Source organism: Rhinopithecus bieti, unplaced genomic scaffold, assembly GCF_001698545.2.
Source record: "Rhinopithecus bieti isolate Rb0 unplaced genomic scaffold, ASM169854v2 scaffold_3527, whole genome shotgun sequence".
NCBI classification, from domain to species: Eukaryota; Metazoa; Chordata; class Mammalia; order Primates; family Cercopithecidae; genus Rhinopithecus; species Rhinopithecus bieti.
Genome location: NW_016804488.1, coordinates 3,017,406 through 3,027,120, shown reverse-complemented (window position 1 = coordinate 3,027,120; position 9,715 = coordinate 3,017,406). Strand labels below are relative to the sequence as shown.

General features: G+C 34.9%; 1 protein-coding gene across 4 annotated transcripts in view; it reads left to right on the top strand.

Annotated features, from left to right (window-relative positions):
* DDC (dopa decarboxylase) overlaps positions 1–9,715 on the top strand; it is a 106,927-nt gene that overhangs the window by 38,786 nt on the left and 58,426 nt on the right. The window lies entirely within an intron of this gene.

The following is a 9,715-nucleotide window of genomic DNA, read 5'->3' as shown; positions in this document are numbered from 1 at the left end:
AAAAAAAAAAAAAAAGAATTAATCTTTGAGAAACGCTTTTTACCTCCAATTTATTTTATTTTATTTTATTTGTTGTCAATTCAAGTTACTTCCCATGAATAGCTAACGTGTGACTGGGGAAGTCATGGCGGGTATGATTTTATGTAAAATTTTATCCTAATCTGGTAGGTCATGGAAGAGTCGGGAGCATAAGCAAATCAGTATAATGTGGAAGGACTGACATGGCTCAAAGTTAGCACGCAGAGCAAGGTGACAGCAAGGTGACATTTTGAAGGATGCAAAAAGAGTCTGCCAGGAGATCAAGGTGTACCTGCCATCGTATCCCAAATGTCTGTCTCTGCCCCCCCTGCTCTGCTTTATCTTTCTCCATTGCGTGCATCTCCACAGGCCATACAGATTTGTTTCTATATGTGTTTACTGCTTCCTTCTTCCCAACAGAATGTGCGGGGAGGGAAGTTCTATTTGAATCCCTGCTCTATCCCTAGCTCCTGAAACAGTGCCTGGCACTGAACAGAAGATCAAGAAATAGTTGTCAAATAAATAAAGATTTGGAAAAAAGATCATTCAGGTAGAAAGAACGATCTCCCTTAAAATTCCCACAAACAATTTCAGTACAATTTGAAATAGATTCTATTTAAATGAGGTGAGTTTCTTTGAACCTATCATGTCAATATTAAGACTCATTAGAATACTCTGACTAGGGAAAAATAAATCTATCAAAACACACTCTTTTAGGTTTCAAGGATGAAAACAATGCAGGAAACATCACTTAAAATGTTGAGAAGATTGTATTTTACAAAATTTCAAAACTCATAAAATAAAAGACAAATGCTGGCAAGAACTACTTATAGCATATGTTGTAAAGTAAATCTTAAAAGAAGACTTACATATCAATAAGCAAAAAGGCAACATTCCAGTGGAAAAACATGTGAAATATATGAAGTATCAGCTTCGTATATAACCACAAAAAACTAAGAAGAACACAAAACCAATTCTGATCCTCCAATAACCAAAGACATGCAAATTAGTTGCTGAGAGAGGTATGTTAAAATCTCACACTGTGAGTGTAGATATGTCTATTTCCACTTTTATATCTGTTAGATTATGTACATATTTTGAAGCATATTAATTTGGTGCATACACATTTAGAATTGTGATCTACCTGGTGAATGATCATTTATCACTAGGAAATGCCTTTTATATCTCTAGTAATGCATTTTGTCCTGCAGCCTACTTTGTCTGACATTGCTATAATTACATATGTTTTCTATTGGCTAATGTTTGCATGATATAGACATTTGCCATTCTACTTTCAACCTCCCTGTTCATTTATATTTAAGATGTATTCTGTGAAAGCAGCATTGATTGTTGCTATTTTAAAAATTTGTTTTTAAAATCCAGTGTGACGATTGATATTTATTTTGTTCATTTACACTCAAGGTAGTTATTGATACATTTAAATGTTATCTACTGTCTTACTATTTGTTTTTTATTTGGCCCAACTATTATGTGATTGCTTTTCTCTATGTTCTTGCTTCTTCTTGGATTAATTATTTCATATTATTCCATTTTCTTATCTCTGCATTTTCTTATCTCTATATTTTCTTATTTCCATTTGGCATCTTTTCCTTTAGTCTGTAGAATTCCCTTTAGAAATTTTTAGTGTGAATTTGATACAATGAATTATTTCGGTTTTGTTATTCTGAAAGTGTCTTTATTGTGCATTCACTCTGGGAAGATATTTTTTCTGGGTATAGAATTCTAGAGTGTTTGGTAGCTAGTTTTATTTTTGGTACTTCATATAAGTCCATTGAATTCTTTCTTCCTTGATTTCTGTTGAGATGTCAGTTTGTAATTTTAATGTTGTGATGATGAAGAACATGTAAAAATATGACCTCCTGTGTTGCCACTGGGAGTGCTGCTCGTTTTTTGTCTTTGTTTTACTGTGATACAAGGATAATTTTCTTTGTACTTACTCTTCTTGAATTTCACAGAATTTCCTGAATCTGTAACTTGGTGTCTCTCTTCAGTTTTGGAAAATTCTAACCTATTATCTTCCCAAAGTTTTCCTCTCTTCATTTCCTCTCTCCTCCCATTCTGGGACTCTGATTATGTATATGTTAAATCTTTCTGCTGACTGCCGTACATCTCTTATGCCCTTTTACATGTCTCACATTCTTTTTTTTTTATCTCCATGCTTCAGTCAACTTATTTACAATTTACCAATTCTCTCTTTAACTATGCCTAGCTGATAAACATGTCATGTTCATAATTCTAAACATTAAAAAATTTTAGCTTATTTTAACTTATTTTATTTTGTTTTATTTTTTTGAGACAGAATCTCACTCTGTCACCCAGGTTGGAGTGCGGTGATGCAATCTTGGCTCACTGCAACATCTGCCTCCCAGGTTCAAGCGATTCTCCTACCTCAGCCTCCCGAGTAGCTGGGATTATAGTTGTGTACCACCAAGCCTGGCTAATTTTTGTATTTCTAGTGGAGACAGGGTCTCACGATGTTGGCGAAGGTGTTCTCGAACTCCTGGTTGCAGGCGATCTGCCTGCCTCAGCCTCCCAAAGTGCTGGGATTACAGGTATGAGTCACCGTGTCCGGCCAACTTTTTATTTTGAAATAATTGTAGATTCATAAAAAATTACAAAGTTAGCGCACAGCAACTCTGTGCACTAACCCTTCACCCAATTTCCCCTAATTGTTCCAGCTTATATAACTATAGTACCATATCAAAGACAGGAGACTGACACTGGTTCATTGTGTGTGTATAGGTCTATGTCATTTATCACAAGTGTGGATTCATGCAGCCACCATGCCAATGAGAATACTGAAATCCTCTAGCACCACAAAGGTCTGCCTCTGCTATTCCCTGATAGTCACTCTAACCCTCCTGATCTCCCACCATCATCAACCGTTGGCAATCACTGATACATTTTCTATCTTCACACTCTTGTCATTTTGAGAATGTTATATAAATGGAATTATACAGTATGTAACATTCCAAGATCAGCTCTTCTCACTCAGCATAATGGCCTTGAGATCTATCCAAGTTGTTGCGTGTATCAATAGTTTGTTCCTTTTTGTTGCTGCACTGCAGAGATTTGGTACCATATTATCTGTACTACTACAGTCTGTTTACCCATTCACCTGTTGAGGGGCATTGTAGTTGTTTCCATGTTTTGGCTATTACAAATAATGCATCCAGGAACATTGATTTGTAGGTGTTTGGGTGGACATGTGTTTCCATTTCTCTGGGATAAATGCCGAAGAGTGCAATTCAGGGTCCTATGGTAGTTATTACATTTAATTTTTTAAAAAAAGAAACTGACAAGGTATTTTCCAGAATGATTGTATTATTTTACATTACCATTATCAATGCTTGAGAAAATCAGGCTCTTTACATCCTCACCAGGATTTGGTATTGTCACTATTTTTTATTTTATCCATTTTGATAGATATGTATTCATATCTCATCATGGTCCTAATTTGCAGTTCCCCAATAATTAATGAACATCTTTTCATGTGCTTATTCACTATCTGTATGTCCTCCTCAGTGACATGTGTCTTTATGTCTTTTGCCCATTTTCTAACTGGATTATGGATTGATTTTTTAAATTAATAAGCTTAATTTTGTTAGAGTTGTTTTAGGCCTACAGAAAAATAAGCAGGAAGGACATATACCTGCTTATATCCCAACCTTCTTTTTCTCCCATTGTTAGCATCCTGCAGTAATGTGATACATTTGTTAAAATTGATTCACCAATACCTAACATCCATAATTTACCTTAGGGGTCACTATGTCTATTGAATTTTCTATGTGTTTTAACTAGTGTGTCTACCATTTCAGTGTTATAGAGAATAGCTTCACTGCCATAAAAATCCCCTGTGCTCCACCTATTTATCCCTCTCTCCCTCCACTTGAACCACTGGCAACCGCTAATCTTTTTGGCTGTCTCCATCATTTTTTCTTTTTTAGAATGTCATACAGATGGAATCATACAATATGTAGCCTTTTCAGACTGACTGATTTCACTAACATGTATTTAAGTTTCCTCTATGTCTTTTTGTACTAGTTTATTTCTTTTTATTGTTGAATGCTGTTTTCTGATATGAATATGCCACAATTCATTTATGCATTTACCTGTTGAAGAACATCTTGGTTGCTTCCAAGTTTTGACAATTATTAATGAAGTGCTATAAGCATTTGTGTGCCGGTTTTTGTGTGTACATACGTTTTCAACTCATTTGGTTAAATATCAAAGAGCACAATTGCTGGATCATATGGTAAGAGTGTGTTTAGTTTTATAAGAAAAGGCTGAACTGTGTTTCAGAGAGGCTGTACCATTTTGCATTCCCACAAACAATGAATGTTAGTGTTGGTTTTTCCATATCTTTGTCAGTTGTTAATTTTGTCAGTGTTTTTGATTTTATCCATTCTAATAGATGTATAGTGGTAACTTATTGTTATTTTACTTGAAAATTCTCTAATAACATATGATGTTGAGCATCTTTTCATGTGCTTGTTTGCTACATGAACATCTTCTTTGGTAAGATGTCTGTTCAGGTCTTTTGCTCACTTTTTAATTGGATTGTTTCATTATTATTGTGTTTTAAGAATTCTTTGTGTATTTTGGGTATCAATCCTTTATGAAGATACATGTTTTGCAAATGTTTTCTACCAGTCTTTAGCTTGTCATTTCGTCCTTTAAACAGTGTCTTTTGCAGAGCAGAAGTTTTAATTACAATGAAATCCAGATTATCAATTACTTATTTCATGGATCATGTTTTTGGTGTGGTCTCCAAAACTTCATCATCAATCCTAAGGTCGTGTAGATTTTCTCCTATGTTATCTTCTTAGAAATTTATAGTTTTGCACTTTAAAACATTAAAATAGATCTAGGTCTATGGTCTATTTTCAGTTAATTTTTGTGAAAGGTGTAAGGTCTATGTCTAGATTCATTTTTTGCATGTAGGTGTTGATGTGGTTTGACTCTGTGTCCCAACCCAAACCCATGTGGAATTGTAATCCTCAATGTTAGGGGAGGGACCTGGTGGAAGGTGACTGGATCATGGGGATGGATTTCCCCCTTGCTGTTCTCATGATAGTGAGTGAATTCTCATGAGATCTCGCTGTTTAAAACGTGTGTAGCATCTCTCCCTTTGTTCTCTCTTGCTGACCATGTGAAGATGTGCTTGCTTCCCCTTCACCTTCTGCCATGATTGTAAGTTTCCTGAGGCCTCCCCAGCCATGCTTCCTGTATAGCCAGTGGAACTGTGAACCAATAGTTCCTTACTTTGTAACGGAACAGTAAACTTCCTTTCTTTATAAATTACCCAGTCTCAGGAAGTTCTTTATAGCAATGTGAGAACGGACTAATGCAGATGTCCAGTTGTTCCAGCACCATTTATTGAATACTACACTTCCTCCATTGAATTGCTTTTGTTCCTTTGTCAAAGATCAATTGACTTCATTTGTGTGGATCTATTTCTGTTCAATCACTCATTTGTCTCTTCCTTTGCCAATACCATATTGTGTTGATTTATAGCTTCCTACTAAGTATTGAATTTGGGTAGTGTCATGTCAGATCTCCAACACTGTTGTTTAATGTCGTGTTGACTATTCTGGGTCCTTTGCCTCTTCATATAAGCATTAGAATCCATTTAGCAAAATGCACAAACTAACTTTCTGGGATAACAAATTATATGGGATTTCATTTAATTTACAGATTTTATTGAAATAACTGACATCTTGATGATATTGAGACTTCCTATCCATGTATGCGAAATATGTCTGCATTTATTTAGATATTTTAAAACATTTTCTTCATTAGAATTTTGTAGTTTTCCTCATATAAAGCGCATTCTTTTTTTGACCTTTTTTTGGTGCTAGTGGGAATGGTTTATATTTTATTTTCAAATTTCATTTTTTTAATTGCTGGATAATAAGAAAGCAATTACCTTTTGTCTAATATTATATTTTATCCTACAGCTTGCCATAATTGCTTACTTAGTTCTGGGAGAGTTTTGTTTTGGTTTATTCTTTGTGATTTCTATATAGATAACCACGTCATCTGCAAAGATGGTTTTCTTTTTTTCCTTCCAATCTGTGTATCTCTTATTTCCTTTTCTTGTCTTATTGCATTAGCTGAAACTCTCAGAACAATGTTGATAGGAGTGGTAAGAACGGACATCCTTGCCTCATTCCTGATCTTAGTAGAAAAACATCTAGTTTTTCATCATCAAATATGATGTTAACAGTAGGTTTTTCTTTCAAGTATGATGTTAACGGTAGATGTCATTCATCAAGTTGAGGATGTTCTGCTCTAATCCTAGTTTGCTAGGAGTTTTTATCTTGAACAAGTGTTGAATTTTGTCAAATACTTTTCTGTATCTATTTACATAATCATGAGATTCTTGTCCTTTAGTTTGTTGAAATTATAGATTATATTATTTTCATATGTTGAATCAGCCTTCCATCCTGAAATAGATCTCAGTTGGTTGTGATATACAATTTTTTTTTACATTGTTGGATTCAATTTCCTAATATTTTGTTGAGAAATTTTGCATCTATATTTATGAGAGATATTGGTCTATAGTTTTATTTCTTGCAATGCCTTTGTAATACTGGTCTCATAGAATGAGTTAGAAAGTATTCCTTTTGCTTCTATTTTCTGTAAGTACTCATTACTTCCTTAAATGTTTGGGAGAACTCAGCAATGAATTCAATTGGGCATGGTTTGTTTGTTTTAGAAGGTTTTTAATTATTGATCTAATTTTAAAATAGATGTGGCACTATTGAGATTATCTATCTCTTTGTGTGAGTTTTGGTAAATCATATCCTTCAAAAAATTGGTCCATTTTATTTAGGGTTTTGAATTTGTGACCATGGAATGAATTATGTTTCTTTATTATCTTTTTAATGTTCATAGGATCAGTAATGATGGCTCCACTTTCCTTTCTGATATTAGCAATGTGTATCTTTTCTCTTTTTTCTTAGTTAACCTATGTAAATGTTTTAAAATTTATTTATCATTTCAAAGAATCACCTTTTTTCTTTATTTCCTATTTCCAATTTCATTGATTTCTGCTCTAATTCTTATTATTTCTTTTCTTTTCTTCTGCTTACATTGCATTTATTTATTTATTTATTTATTTTTTGAGACAGAGTCTTTCTCTGTTGCCTAGGTTGGAATGCAGTGGCACAACCTCCACCTCCCAGGTTCAAGGAATTGTCCTGCCTCAGCCTCTTGAATAGCTGGGACTACATGCGTGCATCACCACACCCAGCTAATTTTTGTATTTTTAGTAGAGATGGGGTTTCACCATGTTGGTCAGGCTGGCCTTGAACTCCTGACCTCAGGTGATCCACCTGCCTCAGTCTCCCAAAGTGCTGGCATTATGGGCATGAGCCACTGCACCTGGCCATATTGCATTTAAATTGCCTTTTTTTCTAGGTTCTTAAGGTGGAAGTTTAGATTATAGATTTCAGATTTCCCTTCTTTTCTAATGGATGTATTCAGTTCTGTAAATTTCCCTTTAATACTGTTTCACTGCATCCCACACATTTTGATGAGTTTTTTTTTTTTTTTGTCATTTTAATTGAAGTTGAAGTATTTTAAATTTTCTTCAGACTTCTTCTTTGATCTTAAAATGTGTTGTTTGATCTCCACGAGTTTTGGGGTTTTCCAGCTATCTTTTTATTATTGATTTCTAATTTAATTCCAATGCAGTCTGAGAGCATACTTTGTATAATGTCTATTATTTTAAATTTGTTGAGATGTATTTTATGGCTTGGAATGTGGTGTATCTTGGTGAATGTTGACTGTGAGCATGAAAAGAATATATATTCTGCTGTCATTGGATGAAATATTTTACCAATATTGATTTGATCCAGTTGATTAATGGTACTTTTCCATTTAATTATATCCTTACCTATATTCTGACTGCTGGACCTGTCTATTTCTGACAAAGCAATGCCAAAGTCTCCAACTATAAGAGTGGGTTTATCTGTTTCTCCTTAGAGTTCTATCACTAATAATATAGTAACTGTGGAAAGTAGATTCTCGCCCATCTTCAGGATTTACTGGGTTTTGTTTGTTTGTTTGTTTGTTTTGGTTTTGATTGTTGTAGACTACCTCTGGCTGAAAATTGGCCTTAAGTGTAAACTTTTTTTCCCCCATAAGTTATTAGGGTACAGTGGTATTTGGTTACATGAGTAAATTTTGTGGTCAGGCTGGCCTTGAACTCCTGACCTCAGGTGATCCACCTGCCTCAGTCTCCCAAAGTGCTAGGATTGCAGGCATGAGCCACTGCACCCAGCCATATTGCATTTAAATTGCCTTTTTTTCTAGGTTCTTAAGGTGGAAGCTTAGATGATAGATTTTAGATTTCCCTTCTTTCTCAAACAAACAAACAAAAACCAGTAAATCCTGAAGATGGGCGAGAATCACCACTTTAGTGGTGATTTGTGAGATTTTGGTGCACCCATCACCTGAGCAGTATACACTGCACCATATTTGTAGTCTTTTATTCCTCACCCTTTCTCCCACTCTTCCCCGTAAGTCCCCAAAGTCCATTGTATCATTCCTACTCCTTTGCATCTTCATAGCTTAGCTTCCACATATCAGTCAGAACATACAATGTTTGGTTTTCCATTCCTGAGCTACTTCACTTAGAATGTGTCCAGTCTTATCCAGGCAACTGCAAATGCTGTTAATTCTTTCCTTTTTATGGCTGGGTAGTATTCTGTTGTACGTATATATACTACAGTTTCTTTATTTACTCATTGATTGATGGGCATTTGGTTGGTTCCACGATTTTGCAATTGTGAATTGTGCTGCTATAAATATGCATGTGCAAGTATCTCTTTCCAATAATGATTTATTTTCCTCTGGGTAGATACCCAGTAGTGGGATTGCTAGATCAAATGGTAGTTCTACTTTTAGTTCTTTTAGGAATCTCTGCACAGATTTCCATAGTGGCTATACTAGTTTACATTCCCACCAGCAGTGTAGAAGTGTTCCTGGATCACCACATCCATGCCAACACCTACTGTTTTTGATTTTTTGATTATGGCTATTCTTGTAGGAGTAAGGTGGTATCGCATTGTGGTTTTGATTGGCATTTCCCTGATCATTAGTGATGTTCAGCATTTTTTTTTGTTTGTTGGCCGTTTGTATATCTTCTTTTGAGAATTGTCTATTCATGTCCTTAGCCCACTTTTTGATGGGATTGTTTGTTTTCATGTTACTGATTTGTTTGAGCTCCTTGTAGGTTCTAGATATTAGTCCTTTGTCAAATGTATAGATTGTGAAGATTTTCTCCCACTCTGTGGGCCGTCTGTTTACCCTACTGACTGTTCCTTTTGCCATGCAAATGTTCTTTAGTTTAATTAGACCCCAGCCATTTATCTTTGTTTTTATTGCATTTGCTTTTGGGTTCCTGGTCATGAAATCCTTGCCTAAGCCAATGTCTAGAAAGGTTTTCCAATGTTATCTTCTAGAATTTTTATAGTTTCAGGTCTTAGGTTTAAGTCCTTAATCCATCCTGAGTTGATTTTTGTGTAAGGTGAGAGATTATGATCCAGTTTCATATTCCTACATGTAGCTAGCCAATTATCCCAGCAGCATTTCTTGAAAAGGGTGTCCTTTCTCCTACTTTATGTTTTGTTTGCTTTGTTGAAGATCAGTTGGCTGTAAGTATTTG